The sequence below is a fragment of the Nerophis ophidion genome, linkage group LG04 (genome assembly GCF_033978795.1).
Source record: "Nerophis ophidion isolate RoL-2023_Sa linkage group LG04, RoL_Noph_v1.0, whole genome shotgun sequence".
Lineage (NCBI taxonomy): Eukaryota > Metazoa > Chordata > Actinopteri > Syngnathiformes > Syngnathidae > Nerophis > Nerophis ophidion.
The window spans coordinates 17,172,428-17,188,556 of record NC_084614.1 but is presented as its reverse complement, the minus strand read 5'-3'; the positions used below and the strand labels follow the sequence as shown (position 1 = coordinate 17,188,556).

The following is a 16,129-nucleotide window of genomic DNA, read 5'->3' as shown; positions in this document are numbered from 1 at the left end:
CCTTACACATCCTATAGTTGATGTAGAAGATCATATCTGCTGGACAGATTTACTTTAGAAGAGAGAAGTGCCTTGTTGCCTTATTTGACTTTATTAACAGTTTAGGGAGGTTTTATGAAAGTTTGACAAAAATGTATCAGATAATACTTGTTTATTTTATGGAGGAATGTAGTTAATCATTGTACTGACACCCACTGTTCTTGACAAAGTATTGATTTTGAATCCAGAATTGTTTTCAATTGAGACTTGATTCTGAAGCGAATCGTTACCCCTGATAATTGAATCAAGATTCACAGCCCTGATATATATATATATATATATATATATATATATATATATATATATATATAGACAAACCCCATTTCCTTTTGAGTTGGGAAATTGCGTTATATGTAAATATAAACGGAATACAGTTGAATGCACTACAAAGACAAGATATTTGATGTTCAAACTCATAAACTTTATTTTTTTTCGCAAATAATTATCTTAAATTTTCATGGCTGCAACACGTGCCAAAGTAGTTGGGAAAGGGCATGTTCACCACTGTGTTACATCACCTTTTCTTTTAACAACACTCAATAAACGTTTGGGAACTGAGGAAACTAATTGTTGAAGCTTTGAAAGTAAAATTCTTTCCCATTCTTGTTTTATGTAGAGCTTCAGTCGTTCAACAGTCCGGGGTCTCCGCTGTCGTATTTTATGCTTCATAATGCGCCACACATTTTCGATGGGAGACAGGTCTGGACTGCAGGCGGGCCAGGAAAGTACCCGCTGAATGTGGGTTGGCATTGTCTCGCTGAAATAAGCAGGGGCATCCATGAAAACGACAGCGCTTAGATATATTGTTCCAAAAAATGTATGTACCTTTCAGCATTAATGGTGCCTTCACACCATTAATGCACCCCCATACCATCACAGATGCTGGCTTTTGAACTTTGCATCGATAACAGTCTGGATGGTTTGCTTCCCCTTTGGTCCGGATGACACGATGTAGAATATTTCTTAAAACCATTTGAAATGTGGACTCGTCAGACCACAGAACACTTTTCCACTTTGCATCAGTCCATTTTAGATGATCTCGGGCCCAGAGAAGCCGGCGGCATTTCTGGATGTTGTTGATAAATGGCTTTCGCTTTGCGTAGTACAGCTTTAACTTGCACTTACAGATGTAGCGACCAACTGTATTTAGTGACAGTGGTTTTCTGAAGTGTTCCTGAGCCCATGTGGTGATATCCTTTAGAGATTGATGTCGGCTTTTGATACAGTGCCGTCTAAGGGATCGAAGGTCACGGTATTCAATGTTGGTTTCCGGCCATGCCGCTTACGTGGAGTCATTTCTCCAGATTCTCTGAACCTTTTGAAGATATTATGGACCGCAGATGTTGAAATCCCTAAATTTCTTGCAATTTCACTTTGAGAAACGTTGTTCTTAAACTGTTTGACTATTTGCTCAAGCAGTTGTGGACAAAGGGGTGTACCTCGCCCCATCCTTTTTTGTGAAAGACTGAGCATTTTTTGGGAAGCTGTTTTCATACCCAATCATGGCACCCACCTGTTCTCAATTAGCCTGCACACCTGTGGGATGTTCCAAATAAGTGTTTCATGAGCATTCCTCAACTTTATCACTATTTATTGCCACCTTTCCCAACTTCTTTGTCACGTGTTGCTGGCATCAAATTCTAAAGTTAATGATTATTGGCAACAACAAAACAATGTTTATCAGTTTGAACATCAAATAAGTAAAGTGCCAATGATTGTCACACACACACTAGGTGTGGTGAAATGTGTCCTCTGCATTTGACCCATCCCCTTGCTCACCCCCTGGGAGGTGTGTGTATGGTGTGTGTGTGTGTTTGGGTTGTAGCCCACAAAACAAGTAGCTTTGTGTTTGGAGGCAAACTTGGCTCACACCAATTATCCACCAAAGGCGTGCTGAAGTAGTCCTAGACGTTGTGAGTTCTTGAGGTCCAGTCAGCCTGATCCCAGCCAGCACACAGCACACATAGAAGACAGCAGGGCGCCACTTCCTCCACTGCAGCCCTCAACTTCCTCTGTCTTCTCCTCCACCCGTTTCTCCATCCTTCCTTCCAACCCCTCCATCCTCTCTGCAGAAGCCCTGAAGGACCCGTCCAGCGCCGGCGTAGTGGCGGGCGCCGTGATCGGCTCCCTTCTCGCCCTGCTCTTGGTAGCGGCGCTGGTGGGCGTGCTGCTGACGCGAGGCCGCCGCCGGAGTAACCGTGCCTTCGCCGGAGACTCGGCGGCGGGCGCGGGCAGAGGCGGCGGCGGCAACGGAGCGGATTACGGCAACAAGGCCCGCCTGCTGTTCGGCGGCAAGGGCAAGAACGGCGCCGACGGCGCCAACAACGGGCCGGCGTACACGTACCGCGAGGGCTGCGACAACGCCGGGACTCTGACGGAGAAGGCCAACGACTTCCACCACCACCGCCTCCACCACGGCGCCGCGCCTTCCGCCCACGACATCCTGCTCAGCGGCGAGCTGGACGAGGTGGAGAGGAGGAAGTTCGACGACAGTTTGGAGGAAGAGGAGTGCTACGACGGCTTCGGAGGAGGCGGAAACGCGCTGCCGCCGGCGTACCACGTCCGCAGGGGCCGCGGCGCCGAGGAGGATATGTACCTGGACGACGACATGGAGTCTCAAAGGGACGGATCCGTGATTTCCCGGACTGCCATTTACGTCTGAGTCTGGAATGTCCGACCGATGCTTGACCTTTGAACCTGGCGTGACGCCTCGAAAGGAAACATGGCTGACGTGCAGGGGGAAATCCTGGCTGACTGTGACCATGAAACGCATCAAACCACAAACATGGACCTCGGCGCCGCTCGTCATCGTCGCGTTCTCGTTCTCTCAGCTTCGCAAGTGGTCATGTGACTTTGTGCCCGCGGGCTTTCTGTTCTTGCCTTCTCGCTTCGCCGACCTGCCGCCGTGCCCAGTGCCTGTAGCGCTAACGTGTTAATGGCGTGTGTCATACCGTATATCCGCCGGGGCGTCACTGTCGGCGTAGGTGTCGTCGTGGTCGTGGTCGTGGTCGTCGTGCAAATGAAGCGCTTTGGGTCCTAGAATTGGTAAAAGTATAAATATCAACTACGTACAGTGGGGCTAAAAAAGTATTTAGTCAGCCACCGATTGTGCAAGTTCTCCCACTTAAAATGATGACAGAGGTCTGTAATTTTCATCATAGGTACACTTCAACTGTGAGAGACAGAATGTGAAAAAATAATCCAGGAATTCACATTGAAGGAATTTTAAAGAATTTATTTGTAAATTATGGTGGAAAATAAGAATTTGGTCAAGCATTCAAAGCTCTCACTGATGGAAGGAGGTTTTGGCTCAAAATCTCACGATTCATTCTTTCCTTAACACGGATCAATCGTCCTGTCCCTTTAGCAGAAAAACAGCCCCAAAGCATGATGTTTCCACCCCCATGCTTCACAGTAGGTGTGGTGTTCTTGGGATGCATGCAACTCATGAATGGGGCCATGTATCGTGAGATTTTGAGCCAAAACCTCCTTCCATCAGTGAGAGCTTTGAATGGTTGACCAAATACTTATTTTCCACCACAAATAAATCCTAAAAATTCCTACAATGTGAATTCCTGGATTTTTTTTTTCACATTCTGTCTCTCACAGTTGAAGTGTACCTATGATGAAAATTACAGACCTCTGTCATCATTTGAAGTGGGAGAACTTGCCCAATCGGTGGCTGACTAAATACTTTTTTGTCCCACTGTGTCATTTTCTTCTTCTGGCCTCCTCGTCATGCATGCTGCTGTGTTCCTCACCTCCATCTTCATCTCACGTCTGCTCACAACATGGCCGCCATTGGTCCGAGCCAGTGGCGAGATTTCCCGCGTCTGCAGAACGGACCTCGATCAGCGTCCTTCCCAGGAAGACGTTCCTTCCTAAATCCTGCTTTGAAGACGTTCACACTTTTGTTCCATTTTTTTTGTCTTCTTTTGGGATTTGCTTTCGACAAATCCTCCAAACCCAACGCTTACACACTTTTGGGACGCCGGCGCGTCTGAGCGATTATGGTTTCTATTATTTGGATTAGGCTCTGAATCGTCTTTTTTTTTTTTTTTTAAACAGCTGTTGCTGGCGAAACCCGTGCCGTGTCTCAGATGGCGCACTTGCGTGTTCCGAGTGCCTTCGCGCCGTCAGTGCTGAAATGTTGCATGGAAGTGGCCCTGACCGACACGTAGCGCCCCAAATCGCAGACGGGGAGGGACTAACTCAAAATTTTGGTGAGGGAGTAGCGCTGACAAGTAGTGAACAAAAGATCCCGACAACAATTGTCGAAATTTGCGCACTCTAGAACTACTTGCACTTATTGGAGTGTGCTGACTGAAGTATTCCATTTGAGACTTGTGTACTCACAATTAGATTCCGGACTAGAAGCCGCTATTTTTTTCCCCCTACGCTTCGAACCCCGCGACTTATGAAATGGTGCGGATAATTTACGGATTATAATAAATCAATCAATGTTTACTTATATAGCCCTAAATCATGTGTCTCAAAGGGCTGCACGAGCCATGACGACATCCTCGGCTCAAATCCCTCATCAGGGCAAGGAAAAACTCAACCCAATGGTACAATGAGAAACCTGGAGATGCACCAGGCGACCGGTGCAATGGACGCCGAGTGGATTTAGCATAATATAGTCCAAAGTGGATCCAACATAATAGTGTGAGTCCAGTCCACAGTGGATCTAACATAATAGTGTGAGAGTCCAGTCCATAGTAGCTCTAACATAATAGTGTGAGAGTCCAGTCCACAGTGGATCTAACATAATAGTGTGAGAGTCCAGTCCATAGTGGATCTTGCATAATAGTGTGAGAGTCCAGTCCATAGTGGATCTAACATAATAGTAAGAGTCCAGTCCATAGTGGATCTAACATAATAGTGTGAGTCCAGTCCACAGTGGATCTAACATAATAGTGTGAGAGTCCAGTCCATAGTGGATCTTGCATAATAGTGTGAGAGTCCAGTCCATAGTGAATCTAACATAATAGTAAGAGTCCAGTCCATAGTGGATCTAACATAATAGTGAGAGTCCAGTCCATAGTGGCTCTAACATAATAGTGTGAGAGTCCAGTCCATAGTGGATCTTGCATAATAGTGTGAGAGTCCAGTCCATAGTGGATCTTGCATAATAGTGTGAGAGTCCAGTCCATAGTGGATCTTGCATTATAGTGTGAGAGTCCAGTCCATAGTGAATCTAACATAATAGTGAGAGTCCAGTCCATAGTGGCTCTAACATAATAGTGAGTGTCCAGTCCACAGTGGATCTAACATAATAGTGTGAGAGTCCAGTCCACAGTTGATCTTGCATAATAGTGTGAGAGTCCAGTCCATAGTGAATCTAACATAATAGTAAGAGTCCAGTCCATAGTGGATCTAACATAATAGTGGGAGAGTCCAGTCCCTGGTGGATCCAACATATTTAAATTGTCATAAATTCCGGACTAAAAGCCGCTATTTTTTTCCCCTACGTTTCGAACCCTGCGACTTATAAAGTGGTGCGGATGATTTACGGATTATAATAATCAATCGATCAATGTTTACTTATATAACCTTAAATTACGAGTGTCTCAAAGGGCTGCACGAGCCATGACGACATCCTCTGCTCAGATCCCACATAAGGGCAAGGAAAATCTCAACCCAATGGGACAATGAGGAATCTTGGAAGGGATATAAAATGGTGTGTACTATTACTGGTGGGTGTGTTGCGGGTCATCTATTAAAGACGGTGTGTACAATCAATCAGTCAAATTGTACTCATGCAGGCCTTAATCACCAGTTTACGATCAATAACTGTATAAGTGATTTAGATCGCCATATTTAAATTGTCATAAATTCCGGACTAGAACCCCCTATTTTTTTCCCCTACGCTTCGAACCCCGCGACTGATAAAATAGTGCAAATAAATTACGGATTACAATAGTCAATCAATTTGTAGTTATACATCCCTAAATCATGAGTGTCTCAAAGGGCTGCACAAGCCACGACGACATCCTCTGCTCAGATCCCACATCAGGGCAAGGAAAAACTCAACCCAATGGTACAATGAGAAACCTTGGAAATGCGCCAGGCGACCGGTGCAATGGACGCTGAGTGGATCTAGCATAATATAGTGAGAGTCCAGTCCAGAGTGGATCTAACATCATAGTGAGAGTCCAGTCCATAGTGGATCTAACATAATAGTGAGAGTCCAGTCCAGAGTGGATCTAACATAATAGTGAGAGTCCAGTCCATAGTGGATCTAACATAATAGTGAGAGTCCAGTCCATAGTGGATCTAACGTAATAGTGAGAGTCCAGTCCATAGTGGATCTAACATAATAGTGAGAGTCCAGTCCATAGTGGATCTAACATAATAGTGAGAGTCCAGTCCAGAGTGGATCCAACATAACAGTGAGAGTCCAGTCCATAGTGGATCTAACATAATATTGGCAGAGTCCAGTCCAGAGTGGATCTAACATAATAGTGAGAGTCCAGTCCAGAGTGGATCTAACATAATAGCGTGAGTCCAGTCCAGAGTGGATCTAACATAATAGTGAGAGTCCAGTCCAGAGGGGATCTAACATAATAGTGAGAGTCCAGTCCAGAGGTGATCTAACATAATAGCGAGAGTCCAGTCCATGGTGGATCTAACATAATAGTGAGAGTCCAGTCCATAGTGGATCTGACGTAATAGTGAGAGTCCAGTCCATAGTGGATCTAACATAATAGTGAGAGTCCAGTCCAGAGTGGATCTAACATAATAGTGATACTCCAGTCCAGAGTGGATCTAACATAATAGTGAGAGTCCAGTCCAGAGTGGATCTAACATAATAGCGTGAGTCCAGTCCAGAGTGGATCTAACATAATAGCGAGAGTCCAGTCCAGAGGGGATCTAACATAATAGTGAGAGTCCAGTCCAGAGGTGATCTAACATAATAGCGAGAGTCCAGTCCAGAGCGGATCTAACATAATAGTGAGAGTCCAGTCCAGAGGTGATCTAACATAATAGCGAGAGTCCAGTCCATAGTGGATCTAACATAATAGTGAGAGTCCAGTCCATAGTGGATCTGACGTAATAGTGAGAGTCCAGTCCATAGTGGATCTAACATAATAGTGAGAGTCCAGTCCAGAGTGGATCTAACATAACAGTGAGAGTCCAGTCCAGAGTGGATCTAACATCATAGTGTGAGAGTCCAGTCCATAGTGGATCTAACATAATATTGGCAGAGTCCAGTCCATAGTGAATCTAACATAATAGTGAGAATCCAGTCCATAGTGGGGCCGGCAGGAGACCATCCCAAGCGTAGACTCTCACTATTATTATTCCAGTTTTTAATCTCTAGAGCAACATTAGGTCTATCCGTCAATATGACGTTTTTAAAGATTTAAGTTGTATGCTCTTTTTGTCAAAGAAAACCCTGTTTTTTTATTGAAAAAAAAACACAAAATATGCAATATTTTCACCCAATAACATTTTTAAGTAGAATGTTGGAGATTATATAAAAATTGGTCAACAACTCAAAACACCATTGATTTTAATTCACTATTATTTTTTGTGCAATGACACTTAAAAACAAAACACACTGATCCAAAAGGGTCCTACTCATTAAAGCAGGGGTCACGAAGGCGGTGCCCGCGGGCACCAGGTTGCCCGTAAGGACCAGATGAGTCGCCCGCTGGCCTGTTGTAAAAAATAGCTCAAATAGCAGCATTTACCAGTGAGCTGCCTCTATTTTTTATTTTTATTTTTAAATTTACCAGCAAGCTGGTCTTGTTTTGCTCGACATTTTTAATTCTAAGAGAGAAAAAACTCATAGAATTTGAAAATCCCCAAAAATATTTTAAAGACTTGGTCTTCACTTGTTTAAATAAATTCATTTAATTTTTTACTTTGCTTCTTATAACTGTCAGAAAGACAATTTTAGAGAAAAAATACAACCTTAAAAATGATTTTAGGATTTTTAAGCACCATTTTACCTTTTAAATTCCTTCCTTTTCTTTCCTGACAATTTAAATCAATGTTCAAGTATTTTAATTATTTTTTAAATGTAAAGAATGATAAATACATTTTAATTTAATTCATTTTAGCTTCTGTTTTTTCGACAGGGAATATTTGTGAAATATTTCTTCAAACTTATTATGATTAAAATTCCCAAAAAATATTCTGGCAAATGTAGAAAATCTTTAGAATCAAATTTAAATCTTATTTCAAAGTCTTTTGAATTTCTTTTAAAAATGTTGTTCCGGAAAATCTAGAAGAAATAATGATTTGTCTTTGTTAGAAATATAGCTTTGTCCAATTTGTTATATATTCTAACAAAGTGCAGATTGGATTTTAACCTATTTAAAACATGTCATCAAAATTCTAAAATGTATTTTAATCAGGAATAATTACTAATGAAGTTCCATAAATAATTTTTTTAATTTTTTCAAAAAGATTCGAATTAGCTAGTTTTTCTATTAATTTTTTCGGGTGAATTTTGAATTTTAGAGTCGAAATTGAAGATTAACTGTTTCAAAATTCAATTTTCTTTTTTTTTTCGTGTTTTCTCCTCTTTTAAACCGTTCAATTAAGTGTTTTTTTCATCATTTATTCTCTACAAAAAACCTTTCCGTAAAAGGACAGAAATACCCATTTTTTTTATATATATAGATTTATTTATTAAAGGTAAATTGAGCAAATTGGCTATTTCTGGCAATTTATTTAAGTGTGTATCAAACTGGTAGCCCTTTGCATTAATCAGTACCCAAGAAGTAGCTCTTGGTTTAAAAAAGGTTGGTGACCCCTGCATTAAAGTGTTAAAAAATAAATTATAATTTTTTTCAAAACTTTTTTTTAACACAATATTCTCGAGATCAACTTCAGATCTATACGTCAATTATACGTTTTTTTGTTTTGTTTATGTTTTTTGTTTGTTCGTTTTAAGCCATTCTTTAAATAAAAAAAAGCTCCGTTTTTTATATGGCAAACACAAAATATGCAACATTTGCGCTAAAAAATATCTCAAAGTGGAATATTTAATGTGACGTAATTAAAGCCTTGAATAGGGCAATAATTCATAATGACATTGATTTTGATTCATTATTTTTTAAAGAAAGAAACAGCCTGCATGGCAGCTTTGTGTTATTAGACTAAACATTGCAACATTTTCTTGTTAAATTTTATCCGTTTGCTCCTTTATATCACTTTTTCCGTTTAAAAAATTTTTCCGATCGTATTTTTAAAATGTGCCGTGGGGCCGTTAAAAAATTACCTGCGGGCCGCACTTTGGACACCCCTGGTTTAGCTGATTGATTTGCTAGCTTCCGCAGCTTGTGGGTCCGTGATGACGACTTGTGTTTTGTTTAAACAGCCGTTTTACTGCCGTGTTGCAGACATCACTTGGAAACAATTACGTTTTGTATATAAACATTTACATATTAATTTTGTGTAAATCACTCATTTTGCAACGTTTATATCTGCGGCTTTTATTTGGAAATGTTTTCTTTCTTTTTTTTTTAATTATTGGGTGCGGCTTGTGTACCGGAAAATACGGTCATCGTAAGCTCCAACCTGTGGCGTTTTGTCATGTTGTCGACATGCAGCACACCGTTCTAATTTGGACCACACCTTTTCCGGGTCATGTTGATATACTGATCTTAACAACGAAACTAAGTTTTTTTTTGCACGCCGAAGGTGTCCGCAATGATCCAGCCGCTAGAAAATGCATATCGCGAGAAGTCTTTTTTTCATATATTTAAAAATCATAATATAAATGCAAAACTATTCACACCCCTTGCACATGTGTTGTCATACGTGGATAAAAACAACACAAAATTATACACCATTGTGATGATTCAAAACATTTTCAAATGTTCTCGTATATTAAAAATTAATAATAAAAAAACACCAGCATAGACCAAAACAAATCAATTAAATTAGTTTTAGTTATTCATTTAGCAAACTTGATATCCTCTCTTTGCGGCGCGATCGCCTCATCTCTCACCGCCATTTGTGCTTAACTGTGCCAGTTAAGGCCAACCTTAATGTAGCCCCGCAGAACAGTTTCGGTCTTGAAAAATCACCTCGTCGACACATATTCCGCAGCGACGGAATGGATTTGAGAAAACTGAAAACTTTAGCACGCTCACAAACTAAGTACATACTTGATGAAGTGCACTGACGCAGGTGTTCCATTTGAGAACGGCCCCCAACGAGGGACGTCTACCCACGTTTTGGTAGCCGTTAAAAGGGTATGCAACTACCATCATGACCCTCATGTTCCGGTCTCGCTCATGTCCACCTCACAGACCAAGGGTGCGTTCACACCCGTCATCTTTGGTCCACTCTAAACAAATCTCTGGTGGGTTTGCCAGCCTCCAAGAAAATTTCCCTACTTTAGAGCCGGATTACAATGTTTTGGAAAATTTTACAGAAAGGTTTCCTAATTGGAGCATACTTTTAATGTGGAAGAAATTTCCCAGGAGAATTTTGGTAAATGTTGTCTAGTTTGGGCAAGGGTCGCAATCTGGAGGAAAACTTCCCAGAATTTTATCAAAAAGTTTCCCTATTTGGCAATAGTTGTTTATTGTGATGGAAAATGTCAGAGAAAATTTCCCTACTTTAGAGCCAGATTACGATGTTTAGGAAAATTTTACAAAAAGTTTCCTAATAGGAGCATCCTTTTAATGTGGAAGAAATTTCCCAGGAGAATTTTGGTAAATGTTGTCTAGTTTGGGCAAGGGTCGCAATCCGGAGGAAAACTTCCGAAAATGTTATCAAAAGTTTCCCTATTTGGCAATAATTGTTTTATTGTGATGGTAAATGTCAGAGAAAATTTCCCTACTTTAGAGCCAGATTACAATGTTTTGGAAAATTTTACAGAAAGTGTTCTTACTTGAGCATGATTTCAATGCAGAAAACATTTTCCAGGAAATTTTTTGTAAATGTTGTCTAGTTTGGGCAAGGGTTGCAATCTGGAAAAAAAAACTTCCGAGAATTTTGTCAAAAAGTTTCCCTATTTGGCAATAGTTGTTTTATTGTGATGGAAAATCTCCCTACTTTAGAGCCAGATTACAATGTTTTGGAAAATTTTACAAAAAGGTTTCCTAAATGGAGCATACTTTTAATGTGGAAGAAATTTCCCAGGAGAATTTTGGTAAATGTTGTGTAGTTTGGGCAAGGGTCGCAATCTGGAGGAAAACTTCCGAGAATTTTATCAAAAAGTTTTTCTATTTGGCAATAGTTGTTTTATTGTGATGGAAAATGTCCGAGAAATTTTCCCTACTTTAGAGCCGGATTACAATGTTTTGGAAAATTTTACAGAAAGGTTTAATAATTGGAGCATACTTTTAATGTGGAAGAAATTTCCCAGGAGAATTTTGGTAAATGTTGTCTAGTTTGGGCAAGGGTCGCAATCTGGAGGAAAACTTCCGAGAATTTTGTCAAAAAGTTTCCCTATTTGGCAATAGTTGTTTTATTGTGATGGAAAATGTCCTGGGAAAATTTGCCTACTTTAGAGCCAGATTACAATATTTTGGAAAATTTTACAGGAAGTTTTCTTACTTGGAGTATAATTTCAATGTGGAAACATTTTTCCAGGAGCATGTTTGTACATTTTCTCTAGTTTGAGCAAGGGTTGCAATCTGGAGGAAAATTTCCCAAAAATGTTATTACAAAAAGTTTACCTATTTAAAGCAATGGTTGTGGCAATTTGATGGAAAATGTCAGAGGAAATTTATCTAATTCAGAGCCACGTTACAATGCTGTGGAAAACTTTAGAGAAAGTATTCTTACTTGGAGCATAATTTCAATGTGGAAGAAAATTTCCTGGAGCATTTTTGTAAAACAAATTCTCTAGTTTGAGCAAGGGTTGCAAACTACAGGAAAAATTCAAATCTTTTTTTCAAAAAGTTTCCCTATTTAAAGCACTCGTTGTTGCAATTTGATTGAAAATGTCCGAGAAAATGTCTGTACTTTACAGCCAGATTACAATGTTGTGGAGCATTTTACAGAAAGTTTTCTTACTTGGAGATGAATTTCAATGTGGAATAAGTTTTCAGGGAGCAATTTTGTACATTTTCTCTAGTTTGAGCAAGGGTTGCAATCTGGAGGAAAATTTCCCAATTTTTTTTCCAAAGTTTCCCTATTTAAAGCAATGGTTGTTGCAATTTGATGGAAAATGTCAGAGAAAATTTCTCTACTTCAGAGCCAGATTACAATGTTGTGGAACATTTTACAGGAAGTTTTCTTACTTGGAGCATAATTTCAATGTGGAAGAAATGTTCCAGGAGCATGTTTGTAAGTTTTCTCTAGTTTGAGCAAGGTTTGCAATCTGGAGGAAAATTTCCAATATTTTTTTTCAAAAAGTTTCCTATTTTAGAGCAGTAGTTGTTGCATTGTGATGGAAAATGTCCGAGAAAATTTCCCTACTTTAGAGTCAGATTACAAAGGTGTGGAAAATTTTACAGGAAGTGTTCTTACCTGGAGCATACTTTCAATGTGGAAGAAATGTTCCAGGAGCATTTTTGTACAGTTTTTCTAGTTTGAGCAAGGGTTGTAATCTGGAGGAAAATTTCCTTTTTAAAAAAAAACAAAAAAAAAAACGTTTCCCTATTTAAAGCAATGGTTGTTGCAATGTGTTGAAAAATGTCCGAGAAAATGTCCCTACTTTAGAGCCAGATTACAATGTTGTAGTTTCAGCAAGTATTCAAATCTGGAGGAAAACTTCCGAGAACTTTATCAAAAAGTTTCCCTATTTAAAGCAATAGTTGTTGCAATGTGATGGAAAATGTCTGAGAAAATTTCCCTATTTTAGAGCCAGATTATAGGAAGTTTTCTTGCTTGGAGCATGATTTCAATGTGAAATACATTTTCCAGGAGCATTTTTGTAAATGTTCTCTAGTTTGTGCAAGGGCTGCCATCCGGAGGAAAATTTCCAATATTTTTTTTCAAAAAGATTCTCTATTTAGAGCAATGGTTGTTGCAATGTGATGAAAAATGTCCAGGATTGTTTTTTTTTTCGAGCCAGATTACAATGTTGTGGAGCATTTTACAGAAAGTTTTCTTACTTGGAGATGAATTTCAATGTGGAATAAGTTTTCCGGGAGCAATTTTGTACATTTTCTCTGGTTTGAGCTAGGGTTGCAATCCGGAGGAAAATTTCCCAAAAATGTTTTCAAAAAGTTTCCCTATTTAAAGCAATGGTTGTTGCAATGTGATGAAAAATGTCCAGGATTTTTTTTCTTTCGAATTTAGAGCCCGATTACAATGTTGTGGAACATTTTACAGAAAGTTTTCTTACTTCGCAATGAATTTCAATGTGGAAAAAAATTTTCCTGTAGCATTTTTGTACATTTTCTCTAATTTGAGCAAGGGTTGCAATCTGGAGGAAAATTTCCCAATTTTTTTTTCAAAAAGTTTCCCTATTTAAAGCAATGGTTGTTGCAATGTGATGAAAAATGTCCAGGATTTTTTTTTTTTTTCGAATTTAGAGCCAGATTACAATGTTGTTGAACATTTTACACAAAGTTTTCTTACTTCGCAACGAATTTCAATGTGGAAAAATTTTTTCCTGTAGCATTTTTGTACAATTTCTCTAATTTGAGCAACGGTTGCAATCTGGTGTAAAATGTCTGGTAAATTTCAATGGGAACTTTTGGAAAATACTTGATGTACTTGATAAAAACGGGGATTACTCACCAGGGTTACATTTTTATCCAGTTTCTGCAGACATCGTACCTGTTTACTTAATTGATGCACATGCGTGACAAAAAGTTAAAAGTATTTTTGGTTGTGAACGCACCTTGAGAAGCTTTTCCGGAAGGTGAGGCCTGTCTTCGGCGGACAAGAACATGAGGACTTTGACATTTACCACCGCTTCATTCCCATGCTTTGTCCTTTGCAGAGGAGAGACAGCGTGACAAAAGTGTTCCGTGCCGTGTTTTGCTTGTCGGACTAGTGAGTACATAAGTAAATAGGTCGGGGGTCGTGTGAGTAACTTCCGACTAAAGTGGCTTCGCTTCGTTTCCGTGGTCCGGTGCGCTCGGTGTGTCGTCTACTCGCCGGTTTGTTTTTGTTTTTTTGGCCCTATAAGGGCGACCGAGAAAGACTTGACCTCGCCTTCTCCTCTCAGATCACATGATCGTCGCCGACGTGGCGTGAAGAGGAGGCGGGGTCTTCTTGTACGAGGGAAGCCATTAGCGGCTTTCGCATCGCCGTCTCTCGCCGGGTGTTGTTGATTCGTCTCTTCTGTAGGCCGTTCCGCCTCCTCTCTCGTACCTGGCAGCTTGTAGCGTTTTGGCAAAGTGCTGTGAATAAAAAGAAGCGGTCATCAGGGTGAAAAAAGACCCCCCAAAAAAAAAGATGTTTGTGGTGTGACTGCCGTCGTGTCCACCAGGGCGCTTTCACGCTGCGAGAGAAAGACTTTTCCTAATGCAGTTTGGAGAATGTTTGGCCCTATGAATAGGAATCCTCCGACGGAGGCTGCGGTTTCATCTCTTTCTAGCACCTTCTGTTCCACCGTTGCAATCTTCAGCACATCTTCTCTCTGGTGGATTCCCGCGCTCTCGACTTCCCGAGCGTCGACGGGGATCACGACTTTGCCGCCTAATTAGAGTCTTTGCAGCGTGCAGGCGCCCTGTGTGAGAGCCGATGCAGTTTTTTTTGTTTTGTTTTGTTTTTCACAACTCATTTTAATAAAGGATTGTGGTAATTAATGAAGCTGAAGTGTTGTGATTACCCACGATGCACCACCAGGCACCTACCTGCTCCTGGGCGGGGGATCCCAATTCCATAAATCTAAATAATATCTTCTGACTTTGACTCAAGCAAATGTTCAACTTAGGCGCCGATGGTGGCGCCAATCAAAGATCTTCTGTGTGACGGGAGCACTCCAGTCAATAAAAAAAATGTCAGCTAACAAGAACAACATTTTTAAAAGTGTCTCTGGTTCAAGAGTACTTTTAAAGTAGAAAATAATTTCAAATTTATTTAAGTTGTATTTACTTAATAGTTTTATTTGTTTTTATTTCATATATAAATATGTGTAATACATAATGTAATATATATTATGAAATGTATATGTTATAATAAATAAATTATATTAATTATATATATATGTATATATGTATACATATATATATGTATATATACATATACAGTATATGTATATATACATATACAGTATATGTATATATGTATACTGTATATATATGTGCGTATATATATGTATATATACATATACAGTATATATATGTATATATATATATACACTTATATATCCATCCATCCATCTTCTTCCGCTTATCCGAGGTCGGGTCACGGGGGCAACAGCCTAAGCAGGGAAACCCAGACTTCCCTCTCCACAGCCACTTCGTCTAGCTATGTATACATATATATATATATATATGTATATATATATTTTTTTTTTTTTTGGGGGGGGGAAACGGGCACTGAGGGCAGAACAATGGATTTTATCGACAGAGCGGTGTGGAAGCCGATGTGTTTACATTGCAGTCTTAAAGAGATGATGAAACATCCACATTTTGATGTGCGGCTCCTGAGGCCTCGGGCCATTGAAACTGCGGCCCCTCGTCATTATGTACCGGAAATTGGTACTGGGATCGATTCCCAAGTACCGGTTGAAATGTGAAGGTTACCCATCCCTAATTCTGTTAGAAAATGGTCCTTTCACGTCATTTGAAAACAGGAAGTGAACCAACTTTGGACAATTGCGTTGGCATTCAAGGTGACTCGGAGAAACAAAAAGCGGAAAGGAGCATCTGGCGCCAAAAGCCGCTTCCCCGTCGCCGAGAGGCGGAAAGTTGAGCCGCACCATCCGGCGCCGTCTCATCCGGCCCCGTCAGAAGCCGGGCTTTCCCCGGGATTAAGCACAAAAGCCGAGCTCAGTAACTAATAGGCCGCTTCCTCCTCTCTCAGGCGAGCTGATTCCCGACTCTTTCATGCCTTCTGCTGAATTAAAGATGGCCGCAGCAGCTTGTGCCGGAGCGAGGAGGAAGAGGAGGATGCGACTCCAAAAGCTCCCGGGAGAAAACGCAGACGATCTGTCGCCGCCGTCTTTCCCGCCTAATTGGTCCGCTTAAAAAGGACAGTCGGTTGTTGTCGGGGG

At 40.4% G+C, this 16,129-nt stretch overlaps 1 protein-coding gene and 1 long non-coding RNA gene across 2 annotated transcripts in view; both read left to right on the top strand.

The window, feature by feature from the left end:
* Nucleotides 1-16,129, top strand: part of LOC133551028 (nectin-2-like) — a 499,757-nt gene that overhangs the window by 324,088 nt on the left and 159,540 nt on the right. The gene's annotated exons all lie outside the window — the stretch shown is intronic.
* LOC133551013 (uncharacterized) lies at nt 3,648-14,717 on the top strand. Its single transcript, XR_009806411.1, has 2 exons — nt 3,648-12,325; nt 12,707-14,717. It is a non-coding gene; the product is annotated as an uncharacterized LOC133551013 (long non-coding RNA).